Raw genomic sequence first — 19,298 nt, 5'->3', positions numbered from 1 at the left:
ACAGAGTGATGGGAGTGTCTGACATAGAGCTCCTAAATCCCCTAGAGTTTCCTGGGTGACAGGAGCATCTTTGGTTCTAAAAAGATGACTCTTGGTGGGTTCCTGGGTGGGGACCAACAAGATCAAGCTGTGATTAGAAGCTTGGAGCTTTCAGCCCCACCCCCTTTCTCTGGAGACCGGAGAAGGGCTAGGGACTGAGTTAATAATCAATCATGCCTTCATAATGAAGCCTCCATAAAACTCCCCAAAAGATGGGGTTTGAAGAGCTTCTGAGTTGATGAACACATCTGCAGGTTGCAAGCGTGGGGTATCCCACTCTATAGAGACCATTGTGTCTCAAGGCGGGCTGTTTTGTGGGATTGAGCCCTTAACCTGCGGCATCTGATGCTGCGTCCGAGTAGATAGCGTCGGAACCAAATTGCATCAGAGGAATCCCAGCTGGTGTCCACTGGAGAATTGCTTACTATGTAGAAAAAATAAAAACAACCCACACATCTGGTGTCAGAAGTGTGGTGTTGAGTGGGGTGTGTGTTTTGTTTGTTTCTCTTACATTGTGTTTTGAAATAAAACCAATACTCAGCCGCAAAGCAATCGCATTGGTCACACTTCTGCAATGATTGTGTTAATATTTTTCTTGATTTCGTCAAACATGAGAGCCGCGGGGGTCTGCAGATTTTCATAACAAGGCCTCCAGGACAAATTGGCTCTTGAAATTATTTTGTGATTAAAAGAAAAAAAGAAAAGCCAAATTTAAGAAAATAAATTAAAAGAAGATTTAATAAGATTTATATATATTCAAAAGAAGATTTAATAGGATTTATATGTATTCACCAGGAAACATGTTTTATGATTTGTTTTGGAAGGGCAAAAGCAATTTTCACAGTAATGTGAATTTTGTAATCTAATATTCTTTTTTTTTCTTTTTTTAGATTTTTGAGGCAGGGTCTCACTCCCATCACCCAGGCTGAAGTGCAGTAGCATGATCACAACTCACTGCAGCCTCAACTTCCCAGGCTCAGGTGATCCTCCCTCCTCAGCCTCCTGTGTAGCTGGGACCACAGGCATGCTTCACCGTACCAGGCTAATATTTGTATTTTTTGTAGAGATGCAGTTTCACCATGTTGCCCAGGCTAGTCTCAAACTCCTGGGCTCAGATGATCGTCCTGCCTCCCAGAGTGGTGGGATTACAGGCGTGAGGCACTGCACCTGGCTCATTTTTCTAAGGAAAAAAAAAAATCTTTCTCTCTAGATTTTTTTTTTTTTTCATGTTTGAGGGCTCTGCATTGCTGGGGCAACTGTGGATTTGACCAGCTCCTTGAACAATCCATTGCCAGGTCAGGACTTGGAGAAAGCAACGCAGATGACCCAGAGAGGGGCAGCGACTGGCTGCAGGCCACACAGCAATTTCATCAAGATTCCATCCTTAGGCCAGGAGTGGACTCACACCTATAATCCCAGCACTTTGGAAGGCCTAGGTGGGCAGATCACTTGAGATCAGGAGTTCAAGACCAGACTGGCCAACATGGTGAAACCCCGTCTCTACTAAAAATATGAAAATTAGCTGGGTGTGGTGGCAGGCGCCTATAATACCAGCTACTCGGGAGGCTGAGGCAGGAGAATCCCTTGAACCCAGGAGATGGAGGTTGCAGTGAGCCAAGATTACGCTACTGCACTCCAGTCTGGGTGACAGAGCAAGAGTCTGTCTCAAAAAAAAAAAAAAAAAAAGATTCCATCCTGGTGGGGTAGGTGGCATGAGGTGAGCTACCTCCTGAGAGCCACCAGTTTTGGGATGATCCTCAATCCCAGCCCCAGTCTCAGACCTGGCTCTGGGGAGAATAGGATGTAGGGGAGACCTTCCATCCTTGCCGTGCTATGCCCCAGGTGGGCCTGGAGCCAGCCTCACCTGAAGCTGACACAGCCCTGGGCCTCGGTAGGAGGCAAGTGGAGTCGTTCCAGTGGAAACTTACCTGCTTCCTGCCTGGTCTTGTCTTCTGCTCCACCTGGCTTCTTGACAACTCTCCCGCTGTACCAGAAAGAACAGGAATTCGGGGCCTCAGTATTGGCTTAAGCTACAGATACCAAGATCAGCAGGGGAGACACAGAGAAGCCTGTGGACCTGAAGGGGAGGGGCCCTACCTCCCAGCCATTTAGGAGAACATTCAACAGGGCTGCAGGACAGGGCTCAGAGGGCGAGGAGGAACAGGAGGCAAAGGCACTGCCTGGGGTGCTGGGGTAGGCAGCAGGGTTGCCCAGAGGAAGCGGAGATTCTGGGAGGAGGCCTCTGGAGCTGCTTGGTTGAAGTCACCCAGTTGACCTTATGCAGAAGTTCCAGGATTCCGGGCCGGGCGCGGTGGCTCACGCTTGTAATCCCAGCACTTTGGGAGGCCGAGGCGGGCGGATCACGAGGTCAGGAGATCGAGACCACGGTGAAACCCCGTCTCTACTAAAAAAATACAAAAAATTAGCCGGGCGCGGTGGCGGGCGCCTGTAGTCCCAGCTACTCGGAGGCTGAGGCAGGAGAATGGCGTGAACCCGGGAGGCGGAGCTTGCAGTGAGCCGAGATTGCGCCACTGCACTCCAGCCCGGGCGACAGAGCGAGACTCTGTCTCAAGAAAAAAAAAAAAAAAAAAAAGTTCCAGGATTCCTGTGGGAATCGGCTCAGCTGCAGGGTAGTGAGCTGCCAGGAAGAGGTCAGGGCTCTTGGTGCATGCAAAAATGCTAAATAAAACATTAGCAAATTGAGTTCAGCTGTGCTTTAAAAGACACTATACTAGGAGTATGCAGGGTCTTATTCCAAAGAGACAAGGAAAGTTCAGCTTTAGAAAGCTTCATTTATTCAACGAAAAGATAAAAGGAGAAAAATTCCATGTGATTATTTCACCATGGAAAAACTTTAGATAACATTCAGAAACCACTTTCCTTTTTTTTTTTTTTAAGTTCTTAGAATTTTTCTTAAAAGTTCTAATCACCATCGATGGTGATTAGAAAGGAATCACCTGCATCCTGTTAGATGGTAAAACAGAGCTGGGTGCAGTGGCTCATACATGTAATCCCAGCCCTTTGGGAGGCAGAGGCAGGCATATCACCTGAGGCCAGGAGTTTGAGACCAGCCTGGCTAACATGGTGAAACCCTGCCTCTACTAAAAACACAAAAATTAGTCAGGCGTGGTGGCATGTGCCTGTAATCCCAGCTACTCAGGAGGCTGAGGCAGGAGAATCACTTGAACCCGGGAGGCAGAGGTTGCAGTGAGCTGAGATCGTGCCATTGCACTCTAGCCTGGGTGACATAGCAAGACCGTCCCCCCACCCGCCCCCCACACACACAAAACAAAAAGATGGTAAAACAGGATGCACAACATATTTTAGGATGAGGCAGGAATGCCTCAAATCATGGCTAATATTTAGTGCTTATGTGGAGGTGCTGGCCAATGCAATAAGAAAAAGAATTAGGCCAGGCGCGGTGGCTCACGCCTGTAATCCCAGCACTTTGGGAGGCCAAGATGGGAGGATGACGAGGTCAGGAGATCGAGACCATCCTGGCTAACATGGTGAAACCCCATCTCTACTAATAATGCAAAAGAAATTAGCCGGGCGTGGTGGCGGGCGCCTGTAGTCCCAGCTACTCCAGAGGCTGAGGCAGGAGAATGGTGTGAACCCGGGAGGCGGAGTTTGCAGCGAGCTGAGATTGCGCCACTGCACTCCAGCCTGGGTGACAGAGCGAGACTCCATCTCCAAAAAAAAAAAAAAAAGGAAGGGCCGGGCGCGGTGGCTCACGCTTGTAATCCCAGCACTTTGGGAGGCCGAGGCGGGTGGATCACGAGGTCAGGAGATCGAGACCACAGTGAAACCCCGTCTCTACTAAAAATACAAAAAAAATTAGCCGGGCGTGGTGGCGGGCGCCTGTAGTCCCAGCTACTCGGAGAGGCTGAGGCAGGAGAATGGCGTGAACCCGGGAGGCGGAGCTTGCAGTGAGCCGAGATCGGGCCACTGCACTCCAGCCTGGGTGATAGAGCAAGACTCCGTCTCAAAAAAAAAAAAAAAAAAAAAGGAAAAGAATTGAGACCAGATGATATGACCATCTACAGAAAATAAAAAAGAGTAAATAAAATGAATAGAACTGAGGAAGATGCTAAAAGCAAGAACAATATAGATTAACCATGGGGGACTATTTATTTATTTATTTATTTATTTTTATTTTATTTTATTTATTTTTTTTTTTTGAGATGGAGTCTCGCTCTTTTACCCAGGCTGGAGTGCAGTGGCGCGATCTCGGCTCACCGCAGGCTCCACCCCCCGGGGTTCACGCCATTCTCCTGCCTCAACCTCCCGCGTAGCTGGGATTACAGGCGCCCGCCACCTCGCCCGGCTTTTTTTGCATTTTTAGTAGAGACGGGGTTTCACCGTGTTAGCCAGGATGGTCTTGATCTCCTGACCTTGTGATCCGCCCGCCTAGGCCTCCCAAAGTGCTGGGATTACAGGCGTGAGCCACTGCGCCCGACCTATTTATTTATTGAGACAGAGTCTCGCTCTGTCACCCAGGCTGGAGTGCAATAGCATGATCTCGGCTCACTGCAACTTCCACCTCCTGGGTTCCAGCGATCCTTCTGCCTCAGCCTCCCAAATAGCTGGGACTACAGACGAGTGCCGCCACACCTGGCTAACTTTTGTATTTTTAGTAGAGACAGGGTTTCACCTTATTGGTCAGGCTGGTCTTGAACTCCTGACCTCTTGATTCACCCGTCTTGGCCTCCCAGAGCGCTGGGATTTCAGGCGTGAGCCACTGCACCCAGCCAAATACAGGGGATTTTTAGGGCAGTGAAACTATTCAGTATGATAGGTTGTGATGTTGGATACACACCATTGTGTATTTGTCAAAACCAATAGAATACACAACCCAAGAGTGAACCCTAATGTAAAATGTAGACTTCAGTAATAATAATGTATTAGGCTGGGTGCGGTGGCTCACACCTGTAATCCCAGTACTTTGGGAGGCCGAGGCAGGTGGATCACCTGAGGTCAGGAGTTTGAGACCAGACTGACCAACATGGTGAAACCCCGTCTCTACTAAACACACAAAAAATTAGCAGGGCGTGGTGGCACACACCTGTAATCCTAGCTATTTGGGAGGCTAAGGCAGGAGAATTGCCTGAACTCAGGAGGCAGAGGTTGCAGTAAGCTGAGATCATGCCACTGCACTCCAGCCTGGGTGACAGAGCAAAACTCTGTGTCGAATAATAATAATAATAATAATAATAACGTATTAATATTTGTTCATCTATTGTAAAAAATATACCACTCTAATGAAAGATATTAATAATAGGGGAAATTGTGGGGTGAGGGAGAATAGAAGAGGTATATGAGAGCTCTCTGAAATTTCTGCTTAATTTTACTATAAACCTAAAACTGCTCTAAAAAATAAAGCCTATTAATTTTTTAAACATCAATGAAATAATTACTTCGAAAAAAGTGTATCCTACTGAGTCTTGGCTGGGCGCAGTGGCTCATGTCTATAATCCCAGCACTTTGGGAGCCTGAGGCAGGAGGATCACAAGGTCAGGAGTTCGAGACCAGCCTGGCCAACATAGTGAAACCCCATCTCTACTAAAGATTAAAAAAAAAATAGTGCAGGGTGTGGTGGCTCACGCCTGTAATCCCAGCACTTTGAGAGGCCGAGGTGGACAGATCACCTGAGGTCAGGAGTTCGAGACCAGCCTGACCAACATGGAGAAACCCCGTCTTTACTAAAAAAGCATACAAAATTAGCCAGGCATGGTGGCGTGCACCTGTAATCCTAGCTACTCGGGAGGCTGAGGCAGGAGAATCACTTGAACCAGGGAAGTGGAGGTTGCAGTGAGCTGAGATCGTGCCATTGCACTCCAGCCTGGAAAACAAGAATGAAACTCCATCTCAAAAAAAAAAATTAGCTGGGCATGGTGGTGTGCACCTGTAATCCCAGCTACTCAGGAGGATGAGGCAGGAGAATTGCTTGAACCTGGGAGGCCGAGGTTGCAGTGAGCCGAGATTGCACCATTGCACTCCAGCCTAGGCGACAGGGTGAGACTCTGTCTCAAAAAGAAAAAAAAAAGAGAAAAGAAAAAGTGTATCCCACTGAGTCTCTGCTCAATAAACATCAACACATTTTTTTTTTTTTTTGAGACAGAGTCTCACTCTTGTCGCCCAGGTTGGAGTGCAATGGTGCCATCTTGGCTCACTGCAACCTCCACCTCCTGGGTTCAAGCTTCTCCTGACTTAGCCTCCTGAGTAGCTGGGATTATAGGTGCTCGCCACCATGCCTGGCTAATTTTTGTACTTTTTTAGTAGAGACAGGGTTTCGCCATGTTGGCCAGGCGGGTCTGGAACTCCTGACCTCAGGTGACCTGCCTGCCTTGGCCTCCCAAAGTGCTGGGATTAGAGGCGTAAGCCACCACGCCCGGCCGGCACATTTTTTTTAAAGAGACAAGTTTCACTCTGTTACCCAGGCTAGAGTGCAGTGGCATGGTCATAGCTCCTTGCAGCCTAGAATTCCTGGGCTCAAGCAATCCTTCTGCCTCTGCCTCCTGAGTAGCTACAACTATAGGTACACATCACCCTGCCTGATTATTTTTTTTATTTTTAGAGATGGAGGTCTCACTATATTTTTCAAGCTGGTTTCAAATTCCTGGCCTCAAGCGATCCTCCTGCCTCAGCCTTTGAAAGCCCTGGGATTATAGGCGTGAGCCACCAAATCCAGCAGTAAACATCAATACTTTATTTATTTATTTATTTATTTTGCCGGGCATGGTGGCTCACGCCTGTAATCCCAGCACTTTGGGAGGCCAAGTGGGGGGTGGATCACGAGGTCAGGAGATCGAGACCATCCTGGCTAACACGGCAAAACTCCATCTCTACTAAAAATACAAAAAATTAGTTGGGCATAGTGGCGGGCGCCTGTAGTCCCAGCTACTCAGGAGGCTGAGGCAGGAGAATGGCCTGAACCTGGGAGGTGGAGCTTGCAGTGAGCCGAGATTGCATCATTGCACTTCAGCCGGGGCAGTAAGAGCGAAACTCCATCTCAGGGGAAAAAAAAAATTTAAATATAGGCTGAGCATGGTCGCTCACGCCTATAATCCTAGCACTTCCGGAGGCCGAGGCGGGCGGATCGCGAGGTCAGGAGTTTGAGACCAGCCTGGCCAACATGTCGAAAACTCATCTCTACTACAAAAATTAGCCCGGCATGGTGGCATGCGCCTGTAATCCCAGCTACTTGGGACGGTAAGGCAGGAGAATCGCTTGAACCCGGGAGGTGGAGGTTGCAGTGAGCCAAGATTGTGCCACTGCACTCCAGCCTGGTCAACAGAGCAAGACCCCGTCTCAAAAAAAATAAAAAAATAAAAAATACATATTATGGAAAAGAGAACCCTACATATCCTTTTTGATTCTTTTTTAGCACAGAATAATGATCCTCAAGCAAGGATGATTCTGCTCTCCTACTCTGCCCCAGGCCCTAGGGAACAATCGCCATGTCTGGAAACAATTTTCATTGTCACAACTGGAGTGGATGGTGGTGCTACCGGCACCTAGTGGGATAAGGCCAGAGATGTTGCTAAACATCCTACAGGCTGGGTGTGGTGGCTCAAGCCTGTAATCCCAGTACTTTGGGAGGCCAAGATGAGCGAATCACTTGAGGTCAGGAGTTCGAGACCAGCCTGGCCAACGTGGTGAAACCCCATCTCTACTGAAAATACAAAAATTAGCCAGGCATGGTGGCACATGCCTGTAATCCCAGCTACTGGGGAGGCTGAGGCAGGAGGATTGCTTGAACGTGGGAGGTGGAGGTTGTAGTGAGCCAAGATCACTCCACAGCACTCCAGCCTGGGTGACAGACCAAGACTCCATCTCTCTCTCTCTCTCTCTCTATATATATATATATATACGTATATACATACGTATATATATGTATATATGTATATGTATATATATACACGTATATATATATGAAGTTTTAGCCAATGTGACTAGGCATGAAATAGAAATTGAAAATTTCTGCATCCAAACTGGAAAAGAAGAAATAAAATGATCTCTGTTTGCAGATGACATGATCTTATACATAGAGTATCCCAGAAGTTACACACATGTCCACAGAAACCTGTTAAAATAAGCAAATTGAGCAAATTTGCAGGATACAAAATCAATTCAAAAAAATAAATTTTATTGGCTGGGCATGGTGGCTCACGCCTGTAATCCCAGCACTTTGGAAGGTTGAGGCAGGTGAATCACGAGGTCAAGAGTTCAAGAATATCCTGGCCAACGCGGGGAAACCCCATCTTTACTAAAAATACAAAAATTAGCTCGGCATGGTGGCACGCACCTGTAGTCCCAGCTACTCGGGAGGCTGAGGCAGGAGAATCGCTTGAAACCGGGAGGCGGAGGTTGCAGTGAGCCGAGATCACACCATTGCACTCTAGCCTGGGCCACAGAGTGAGACTCCATCTCAAAAAAAAAAAAAAAAAAATCAATTGTATTTCTACACCACTAACAACGAACAATCTGAAAAGGAAATTAGGCAAACAGGCCAGGCACAGTGGCTCACATCTGTAATCTCAACACTTTGGGAGGCCGAGATGGGAGGATCACTTGAGCCCAGGAGTTCAAGACCAGCCTGGGCAACATAGCAAGACCCCATCTCTACAAAAAATTTTAAGATTATCCAGGCATGCTGGTGCTTTCTGTAGTCACAGCTACTCAGGACACTGAGGTTGGAGGATTACTTGAGCCCTGGAGGTTGAGGCTGTAGTAAGCTATGATCATACCACTGCATCCCAGCCTCTGCGACAGAGACCCTGTCTCTACAACAACAATGAAAAAAGAAACCAATTCTAGTTTGTTGTTGGAGAAAGGAGAAAAACGAAAGCACAAAGAACCTCCACCACTATCACCACCAGCACAGCCCTGCAGAAGCCCAGAGGATAACCGGGTCGCCTCCAGCCTTCCCTGCTTCCCACCACTGGCTGCCTGCATTCTTGGACCTGGTCCCACCATCTGTTACAACATGGAGGATTACCACTAAGATCTAGGCATGCAGAGACATGCCTCACCCCAGGATGTGAAAAAGGCATATGAGGTCCGGTGTGGTGGCTCTCACCTATAATCCCAGCACTTTGGGAGGATGACACAGGAAGATCACTTGAGCCCAAGAGTTCGAGACCAGCCTGGGCAACATAGTGGGGCCCCATCTCTACAAAAAAATTTTAAAAATTAACCAGGTGTGATGGTGCATGCTTGTAGTCCCAGTTACTTGGAAGGCTGAGGTGGGAGGATCACTTAAACCCAGGGGTTCATGGCTGCAGTGAGTTCGGGCCACTGCACTCTAGCCTGAGAGACAGAGTGAGAATTTATCTTTAAAAAGTAAAAATAAAAATATGTAGTGTTAAGGTTAGGTGGGTTTTTTTTTTTGTATGTTTTTTGTTTTTTTGAGATGGAGTCTCACTCTATCATCCAGGCTGGAGTGCAGTGGTACGATCTCGGCTCACTGTAGTCTCCACCTCCCGGGTTCAAGTGATCTTCCCACTTTAGCCTCCCAAGTAGCTGAGATTATAGGTGCCCAGCTAATTTTTATATGTTTAGTAGAGATGGAGTTTCACCATGTTGGCCAGGCTGGTCTTGAATTTTTGGCCTCAAGTGATCCACCTATCTCGGCCTCCCAGAGTGCTAGAATTACAGGCATGAGCCACTGCACCCGGCCAAGGTTAGGTTTTAAAAAGTAAAAATGGTAAACTGTGTCGTGTTATTTGCTTTAGAAAAGAAAAAAAAAGGCCGGGCGCGGTGGCTCACGCTTGTAATCCCAGCAATTTGGGAGGCCAAGGCGGGTGGATCATGAGGTCAGGAGATCGAGACCACGGTGAAACCCTGTCTCCACTAAAAATACAACAACAAAAAAAAAATTAGCCGGGCGTGGTGGCGGGTGCCTGTAGTCCCAGCTACTCAGAGAGGCTGAGGCAGGAGAATGGCGTGAACCCGGAAGGCGGAGCTTGCAGTGAGCCGAAATTGCGCCACTGCACTCCAGCCTGGGCGACAGAGCAAGACGCCGTCTCAAAAAAAAAAGAAAAAAAAACCGAAGTGACACAACTGAGGCTCACTGCAAGATCACAGCTCACTGTAAGAAAAAAATTCCACCTATGGTAGTGTCCAAAAGAATAAAAAACTTAAACTTAGCCAAGGAGCTGAAAGACTTGTACACTGAAAACTGCAAACCATTGCTGAAATAAACTAAAGACAAAAATACTAGAAAGACATCCCATGTTCATGAATTAGAAGACTTAATATTGTTAAGATGGCTATAGTACCCAAAGTGATCCATTGATTCAAAGCACTCCTATCAAAATCTCAATTTTTTTTCAGAAAGAGAAAAATCCATTCTTAAATTCATCTCAAGGAACTTTGAGGTCAAAACTATATAGACAGACATATAGATCAATAAAAGACATGGAGAGCCCAGAAATAAACCCTTAATATACGGTGAGATTATTTTTGACAAGGATGCCAAGACCATTAAATGGGAAAGGACAAGTGTTTTTCAGCAAATTGTGCGGAAAACTGGATATCCACAGCAAAATGATGACGTTGGACCTGTATTAGTCCATTTTCACGCTACTAATAAAGACATACCTGAGACTGGGAAGAAAAAGAGGTTTAATTGGACTTGCAGTTCCACATGGCTGGGGAGGCCTCAGAATCATGGCAGGAGGCAAAAGGCCCTTCTTACATGGCAGTGGCAAGAGAAAATGAGGGAAACACAAAAGCAGAAACCCTTGATAAAACTATCAGATCTCGTGAGACTTACTACCACGAGAACAGCATGGGGGAACCACCCCCACGATTCGATTGTCTCCCACCAGGTCCCTCCCACAACACATGGGAATTATGGGAATACAATTCAAGATGAGATTTGGGTAGGAACACAGAGCAAAACCATATCGTTCTGCCCCTGGCCCCTGCCAAATCTCATACCCTCACATTTCAAAAGCAATCATGTCTTCCCAACAGTCCCTCAATGTCTTAACTCATTTCAGCATTAACTCAAAAGTCTACAGTCCAAAGTCTCATCTGAGACAAGCAAGTTCCCTTCCTTCCTTCCTTCCTCTCTCTTTCTTTTTCTTTCTTTTCTTCCCTCTGTTGCCCAGGCTGGAGTGTACTCGGCTCGCTGCAGACTCCCTGCCTCCGGCTCCCGTGATTCTCCTGCCTCAGCCTGCAGCCTGCCTGGGATTGCGGGCGCGCGCCACCACCCCTCCCTAGTTTTTCTCCTTTGGCTGGAGGCGCGGTTTCGCCATGTTGGCCAGGCTGGTTTCCAGCTCCTGACCTTGAGTGGTCTGCCCGCCTTGGCCTCCCGAGGTGCTGGGACTGCAGACGGGGTCTCGCTCACTCGGTGCTCGGTGCTGACCGGGCTGGAGTGCGGTGGCGTGGTCTTGGCTCGCTGCAGCCTCCGCCTCCCAGCCGCCTGCCTTGGCCTCCCAGGGTGCTGGGATTGCAACCTCTGCCCGGCCGCCGCCCCGTCAGGGAGGTGGGGAGCGTCTCTGCCTGGCCGCCCATCGTCTGGGATGTGAGGAGCGCCTCTGCCCGGCCGCCACCCCGTCTAGGAAGTGAGGAGCGTCTCTGCCTGGCCGCCCATCTTCTGGGATGTAGGGAGCGCCTCTGCCCGGCCGCCGCCCCGTCTGGGAGGTGAGGAGCGCCTCTGCCCGGCTGTCCCGTCTGGGAGGTGAGGAGCGCCTCTCCCCGGCCGCCCATCGTCTGGGAAGTGAGGAGCACCTCTGCCCGGCCGCCCCGTCTGGGAAGTGAGACGCGCCTCTGCCTGGCCGCCCCGCCTGGGAAGTGAGGAGCGCCTCTGCCTGGCCGCCACCCCGTCTAGGAAGTGAGGAGCGTCTCTGCCCGGCCGCCCCGTCTGGGAAATGGGGGGCGCCTCTGCCCGGCCACCCATCGTCTGGGAAGTGAGGAGCGCCTCTGCCCGGCTGCCCCGTCCGGGAAGTGAGGAGCACCTCTGCCCGGCCGCCACCCCGTCTAGGAAGTGAGGAGCGCCTCTGCCCGGCCGCCCCGTCTGGGATGTGGGGAGTGCCTCTGCCCGGCCGCCCCGTCTGGGAGGTCTACCACGGAGGCCAGATGCAATGTGGGGGCTGGACGTGGTGGCTCACGCCTGTAGTCCTAGCACTCTGGGAGGCCGAGGCGGGTTGATCACTTGAGGCTAGGAGTTCCACACCAGCCTGGCCAACATGGCGAAACGTATGAAAAATACAACAGACAAACCAACCAACCAACCCAGTGACAACAAAACAGGTCTACCCTGGAGTCATACTCTAATTTTTTCTATTTTCCTCCCTTTCTGATCCTTTATCCCACTTTCTTTTTCTTCCTCCTCCTTCTCCTTCTTCTTTGTCAAATAGAGGATTGAGTTATTATCATTGATCCATACAAAGTCCCTCTCTCATTTATTTTCTTTAATTCCCACCCCCCATTTCTATTCCCCATCTTCCCATGTGCAACCTTCCTAATATGTTTGATATGCATCTTTTTGTTTGTATGTATTTTTAGAAAGTGTTTATTGTTTTGTGTGCAAAAAAATAAATAAATAAAAAATGAGACAAGCAAGTTCCTTGTGCCTATGAGCCTGTAAAATCAAAAGCAAGTTAGTTATTTCCTAGATGGAAATGGGAGTACAGACATTGGGTAAATACAGCCGTTCCAAATGGGAGAAATTGGCCAAAACAAAGGGCTACAGGCCCCATGCAAGTCTGAAATCTGGCGGCGCAGTCAAATCCTAAAGCTCCAGAATTATCTCCTTTGACTTCATGTCTCACATCCAGGTCATGCTGATGCAAGAGGTGGGTTCCTATGGTCTTGGGCAGCTCCGTCCCTGTGACTTTGCAGGGTACAGCCTCCCTCCCAGCTGCTTTCACGGGCTGGTGTTGAGTGTCTGTGGCTTTTCCAGACATATTGTGCAAGCTGTCAGTGGATCTACCATTCTGGTGTCTGGAGGATGGTGACCCTCTTCTCACAGCTCCACTAGGCAGTACCCCAGTAGAGACTCTATGCAGGGGCTCTGACCCCACATTTCCCTTCTGCACTGCCCTAGCAGAGGGTCTCCGTGAGAGCCCCACCCTTACAGCAAACTTCTGCCTGGGCATCCAGGCATCTCCATACATCTTCAGAAATCTAGGCGGAGGTTCCCAAACTTGGATTCTTTTTTTTTTTTTTTTTTTTTTTGAGACGGAGTCTCGCTCTGTCACCTAGGCTGGAGTGCAGTGGCGCAATCTCGGCTCACTGCAAGCTCCGCCTCCCGGGTTCACGCCATTCTCCTGCCTCAGCCTCTCTGAGTAGCTGGGACTACAGGCGCCAGCCACCGCGCCCAGCTAATTTTTTTGTATTTTTAGTAGAGACGGGGTTTCACCGTGGTCTCGATCTCCTGACCTCGTGATCCACCCGCCTCGGCCTCCCAAAGTGCTGGGATTACAAGCGTGAGCCACCACGCCCAGCCAACCAAACATGGATTCTTGACTTCTATGCACCCACAGGCTCAATGCTATGTGGAAGCTGCCAAGGCTTGGGGCTTGCACCATCTGAAGCCATGGCCTGAGCTCTGCATTCGCCTTTTTCAGCCATGGCTGGAGGGGCCGGGACACAGGACACCAAGTCCCTAGACTGCACATAGCTTGGGGACCCTGGGCCCAGCCCACAAAACCACTTTTTCCTCCTAGGCCTCCAGCCCTGTGATGGGAGGGGCTGCCGTGAGGACCCCCCACATGCCCTGGAGACATTTTCCCCATTGTCGTGGGGATTAACATTCGATTCCTCATTACTTATGCAAATTTCTGCAGCTGGCTTGAATTTCTCCTTAGAAAATGGAATTTTCGGCTGGGCGTGGTGGCTCACGCCTGTAATCCCAGCACTTTGGGAGGCTGAGGCAGGCAGATCACCAGGTCAGGAGATCAAGACTATCCTGGCTAACGCAGTGAAACCCTGTCCCTACTAAAAAAAATACAAAAATTAGCCAGGCATGGTGGCGGGCGCCTGCAGTCCCAGCTACTAGGGAGGCTGAGGCAGGAGAATGGCGCAAACCTGGGAGGTGGAGCTTGCAGTGAGCCAAGATCGTGCCACTGCACTCCAGCCTGGGCGACAAGGCGAGACTCCATCTCTAAAAAAAAAAAAATGAAAACGGAATTTTCTTTTCTATCACATTGTCAGGCTGCAAATTTTTCAAACTTTTATGCTCTGTTTCCCTTTTAAAACTGAATGCTTTTAACAGCACCTAAGTCACCTCTTGAATGCTTTGCTGCTTAGAAACTTCTTCCACCAGATACCCTAAATCATTTCTCTCAAAGTTCAACGTTCCACATATCTCTAGGTCAGGGGCAAAATGCTGCCAGTCTCTTTGTCAAAACAGAACAACAGTCACCTTCGCTCCAGTTCCCAACATGTTCCTCATCTCCATCTGAGACCACCTCAGCCTGGACCTTATTGTCAATATCACTATCAGCATTTTGGGCAAAGCTATTCAACAAGTCTCTAGGAAGTTCCAAACTTTCCCACATTTTCTTGTCTTTTTCTAAGCCTTCCAAACTGTTCCAACCTCTGCCTGTTACCCAGTTACAAAGTCACTTCCACATTTTCAGGTATCTTTTCAGCAATGCCCCACTCCCAGTACCAATTTACTGTATTAGTCTGTTTTCACACTGCTGATAAAGACATACCTGAGACTGAGATAAAAAGAGGTTTAATTGGACTTGCAGTTCTACATGGCTGGGGAGGCCTCAGAATCATGGCAGGAGGTGAAAAGCACTTCTTACACGGTGGCGGCAAGAGAAAATGAGGAAGATGCAAAAGCGGAAACCCCTGATAAAACCATCAGATATCGGCTGGGCACGGTGGCTCATGCCTGTAATCCTAGCACTTTGGGAGGCTGAGGCAGGCGGATTGCCTGAGCTCAGGAGTTTGAGACCAGCCTGGGCAACACAGTGAAACCCTCTACTCTCTACTAAAATACAAAAAATTAGACAGGCATGGTGGCAGGCACCTGTAGTCCCAGCTACTCGGGAGGCTGAGGCAGGAGAATCGCTTGAACCCGAGAGGTGGAAGTTGCAGTGAGCTGAGATCATGTCACTGCACTCCAGCCTGGGCAAAAGAGAGAGACTCTGTCTCAAACAAAACAAAACAAAACAAAACAAACAAACAAACAAAAAAAAAAAATCAGATCTCGTGAAACTTATTCACTACCACAACTACTACAAGAACAGTATGGGAGGAAACCGCCCCCACGATTCAATTATCTCCCACTGGGTCCCTCCCACAACACGTGGGAATTATGGGAGTACAATTCAAGATGAGATTTGAGTGGGAACACAGAGCTAAACCATATCAGACCCTTACCTCATATACAAAAATTAACCCAAAATGAAACTGTAAATTTCCCCTTTTTTTTTGTGGCCAGGTGCAGTGGCTCATGACTGTAATCCCAGCAGTTTGGGAGGCTGAGGCAGGCAGATCACTTGAGGTCAGGAGTTCCAGACCAGCCTGATCAACATGGTGAAACCCTGTCTCTACTAAAAATACAAAAATTAGCCAGGCATGGTAGTGAGTGCCTATAATCCCAGCTACTCGGGAGGCTGAGGTACAAGAATCGCTTGAACCCAGGAAGTGGAGGCTACAGTGAGCTGGGATTGCACCACTGCACTCCAGCCTTTTTTTTTTTTTTTTTTTTTTTTTTTGAGACAGAGTCTTGCTCTGTTGCCCAGGTTGGAGTGCAGGGGTACAATTATGGCTCATTGCAGCCTTGATCTCTGGGGCTCAAGGGAGCCTCCCACCTCAGCCTCCCAAGTAGCTGGGACTACAGGTGCATGCCAACATGCCCATCTATTTTTTTTTTTTCTAGAGACAGGGTTTCTCCATGTTGCCCAGGCTAGCCTCGAACCCCTAGGCTCAAGTGATCCTCCTGCCTTGGCCTTCCTAAGTGCTGGGATTATAAGCATAAGTCACTGTGCCCGGCTTGCAGTTTCTTAAAAACTCAAACATATATCTACTGTCAGATCCAGCCATTTTACTTCTAGATACTTACCCCAAGAAAAATGGAAATGTTACCCAAAAAAGGGGGTTCATTTTGCCTAGTAACAAACTACTCTCCAAGAGAATGCAGGTTTTGATCAATAGGGGTTTTATGACTTGTCCCAACTAAGCAAAGAATCAGGAGTGGGCTTTGCTTTTTTTCCAAAGCAGTGTCCCCAAGAGGGAAAGCGACAGGAGGGTTTTCTGGGGCAATGGAGAGGGGAGAGGGTACATCATTGCACGCATAGAAAGTGTTGCAGTGGGCCGGGCGTGGTAGCTCAAGCCTCTAATCCCAGCACTTTGGGAGGCCGAGGCAGGCGGATCACGAGGTCAGGAGATCGAGACCATCCTGGCTAACACGGAGAAACCCCATCTCTACTAAAAAATACAAAAAATTAGCCGGGCCTGTTGGCGGGCGCCTGTAGTCCCAGCTACTTGGGAGGCTGAGCCAGGAGAATGGCGTGAACCCAGGAGGTGGAGGTTGCGGTGAGCCGAGATCGCGCCACTGCACTCCAGCCTGGGGGACAGAGAAAGACTGTCTCAAAAAAAAAAAAAAAAAAAAAGTGTTGCAGTGGCGCAGATGCAATGAGCCGTCACGCCAGCACGTAGGTCGCATTGTGAAGGCATTGAGCTGTAGTTCCTCCCAGCGTGGAAACTTTATTTGTTTGTTTGTTTGTTTATTTATTAAGACAGAGTCTCACTCTGTTGCCCAGGCTGGAGTGCAGTGGCACGATCTTGGCTCACTGCAACGTCTGCCTCCTGGGTTCAAGTGATTCTCCTGCCTCAGCCTCCTGCGTAGCTGGAATTATAGACATGAGTCACTACACCCGGCTAATTTTTGTATCTTTAGTACAGATGGGGTTTCCCCGTATTGGCCATGTTGGTCTTGAACTCCTGACCTCAAGTGATCCTCCCTCCTCTGCCTCCCAAAGCACTGGGATTTCAGGTGTGAGCCACCGCTCCTGGCTTGGGGTGGAAACTTTAGCACGGCAAAAATTAGAGTTCACTAGTTCATCTATAAGTTGCTGAGATCTGTCATAAACTGGTTCCAGCCAACCAGGTGACCGCATTCTACATGGGGTTTGGAAAAAAACAAGTTATGGGGCAGGGGGCTATAAAACAGGCTCATATGCTCAAGCTGGTTAAATTTCTGTAGTCCAGGCTGAGTGCGGTGGCTCACGCCTGTAACCCCAGCACTTTGTGAGGCCGAGGCTGGTGGATCACTTGAGGTCAGCAGTTTGAGACCAGCCTAGCCAACATGGCAAAACCTTGTCTCTACTAAAAATACAAAAACTAGCTGGGTGTGGTGGTACATGCCTGTAATCCCAGCTACTAGGGAGGCTGAGGCAGGAAAATCACTTGAGTCTGGGAGGCGGAGGCTGCAGTGAGCTGAGATCATGCCACTGCACTCCAGCCTGGGTGACAGAGCAAGACTCCCGCCTCAAAAAAGAAAGAAAGAAAGAAAAAAAAAAAATTAAAAAAAGAATTCCTGAATCCCTGGCCAGACGCAGTGGCTCACTGTAATCCCAGCACTTTGGGAGGCCAAGGTGGGCAGATGACTGGAGGTCAGGAGTTTGAGACCAGCCTGGTCGACATGGTGAAACTCTGTCTCTTCTAAAAATACAAAATTAGCTGGGCGCGGTGGCACAATTTATTACAAAATAGGCTTTGTGTGAGATAATATTGCCCAACTGTAGGCCAAGGCAAGTGTGGTTTTTTTTTTTTTTTTTTTTGAGATGGGGTCTCGCTGTCACCTAGGCTGGAGTGCAGTGGCGAGGTCTCAGCTCACTGCAACCTCTGCCCTCGTAGGCCCAAGCAATCCTCCCACCTCAGCCTCCCAAGTAGCTGGGACAACTGATGCATACCTCCATGCCTGGCTATATATTTTTTGTATTTTTGTATTTTTTGTAGAGCCAGTGTCTCACCATGTTGCCAAGGCTGGTGTCAAACTCCTGGGCTCAAGCAATCTGTGAGCCTCAGCCTCCCAAAGTGCTGGGATACAGGTGTGAGCCACTGTGCTGGGCCAAAGGTAAGTGTTCCTGGCACGTTTAAGGTAGGTTAGGCTGAGCTATCATGTTCTGTAGGTTAGGTGTGTTAAATACTTTTCCGGTGTGCGATATTTTCACCTCATGATGGGTTTACTTGGACATAACCACCTCGAGGAGCATCTGTATATATCCCCACAAATACTTTAAAAAAATAGTGACAGGATCTTGCTGTCACCCAGGCTGGAGTGCAGTGATGCGATCACAGCTTCGACCTCTTGGGCTCAAGCAATCCTCCTACCTCAGCCTAGCAAGTAGCTGGGACTACAGGCATGGGCCACCTCACCTGGCTAATTTTGAAATTTTTCAGCCAGGCACGGTGGCTCACGCCTGTAATCCCAGTACTTTGGGAGGCCGAGGCGGGCGGATTACGAGGTCAGGAGATCGAGACCATCCTGGCTAACACGGTGAGACCCCGTCTCTACTAAAAATACAAAAAATTAGCCGGGTGTGGTGGCAGGTGCCTGTAGTCCCAGCTACTCGGGAGGCTGAGGCAGGAGAATGGCGTGAACCCGGGAGGTGGAGCTTGCAGTGAGCCGAGATCGCACCGCTGCACTCCAGCCTGGGGGAACAGAGTGAGACTCCGTCTCAAAAAAAAAAAAAAAAGGAAATTTTTCTATAGAGATGGGGTCTCGCTATATTGCCCAGACTGTTCTCAAACTCCTGGTCTTGAGCAATCCTCCTACCTTGGTCTCCCAAAGTGTTGGGATTACAGGCGTGAGACACTGTGCCCGGCCTCCATACAAAGACTCGTATATGAATGTTCATAGCAACTTGATTTCTCATAGCCAAAAGCTGCAAACAACCCATACATCAACTGGTGTATAGATAACAAACTATGATCCTTTTGCACAATGGAATACTACTCCGCAGTACACAGAATGAATAACGCCGTGGATGGATCTCTACACTGCAGCCAGATCAGCTTCTTCTGCTCACTTGGGGGAACATTAGCCATATCTACCCCCGGGTGCCTCCTCCCATCTCAGATTTGGGCTCTGTTTTGAGTGAGGACTACATAGAGGTGGAAAATCTGCTTACCACGTTGCTCAGTCATTGATTTGATTTATATATATATATATATATATATATTTTTTTTTTTTTTTTTGAGACAGAGTCTTGCTCTGTTGCTCAGGCTGGAATGCAGTGGCGTGATCTCACTGCAACCTCTGCCTCCCAGGTTCAAGGGGT

The sequence above is a fragment of the Symphalangus syndactylus genome, chromosome 13, assembly GCF_028878055.3.
Source record: "Symphalangus syndactylus isolate Jambi chromosome 13, NHGRI_mSymSyn1-v2.1_pri, whole genome shotgun sequence".
NCBI classification, from domain to species: domain Eukaryota; kingdom Metazoa; phylum Chordata; class Mammalia; order Primates; family Hylobatidae; genus Symphalangus; species Symphalangus syndactylus.
This window is presented reverse-complemented; position numbering follows the sequence as displayed.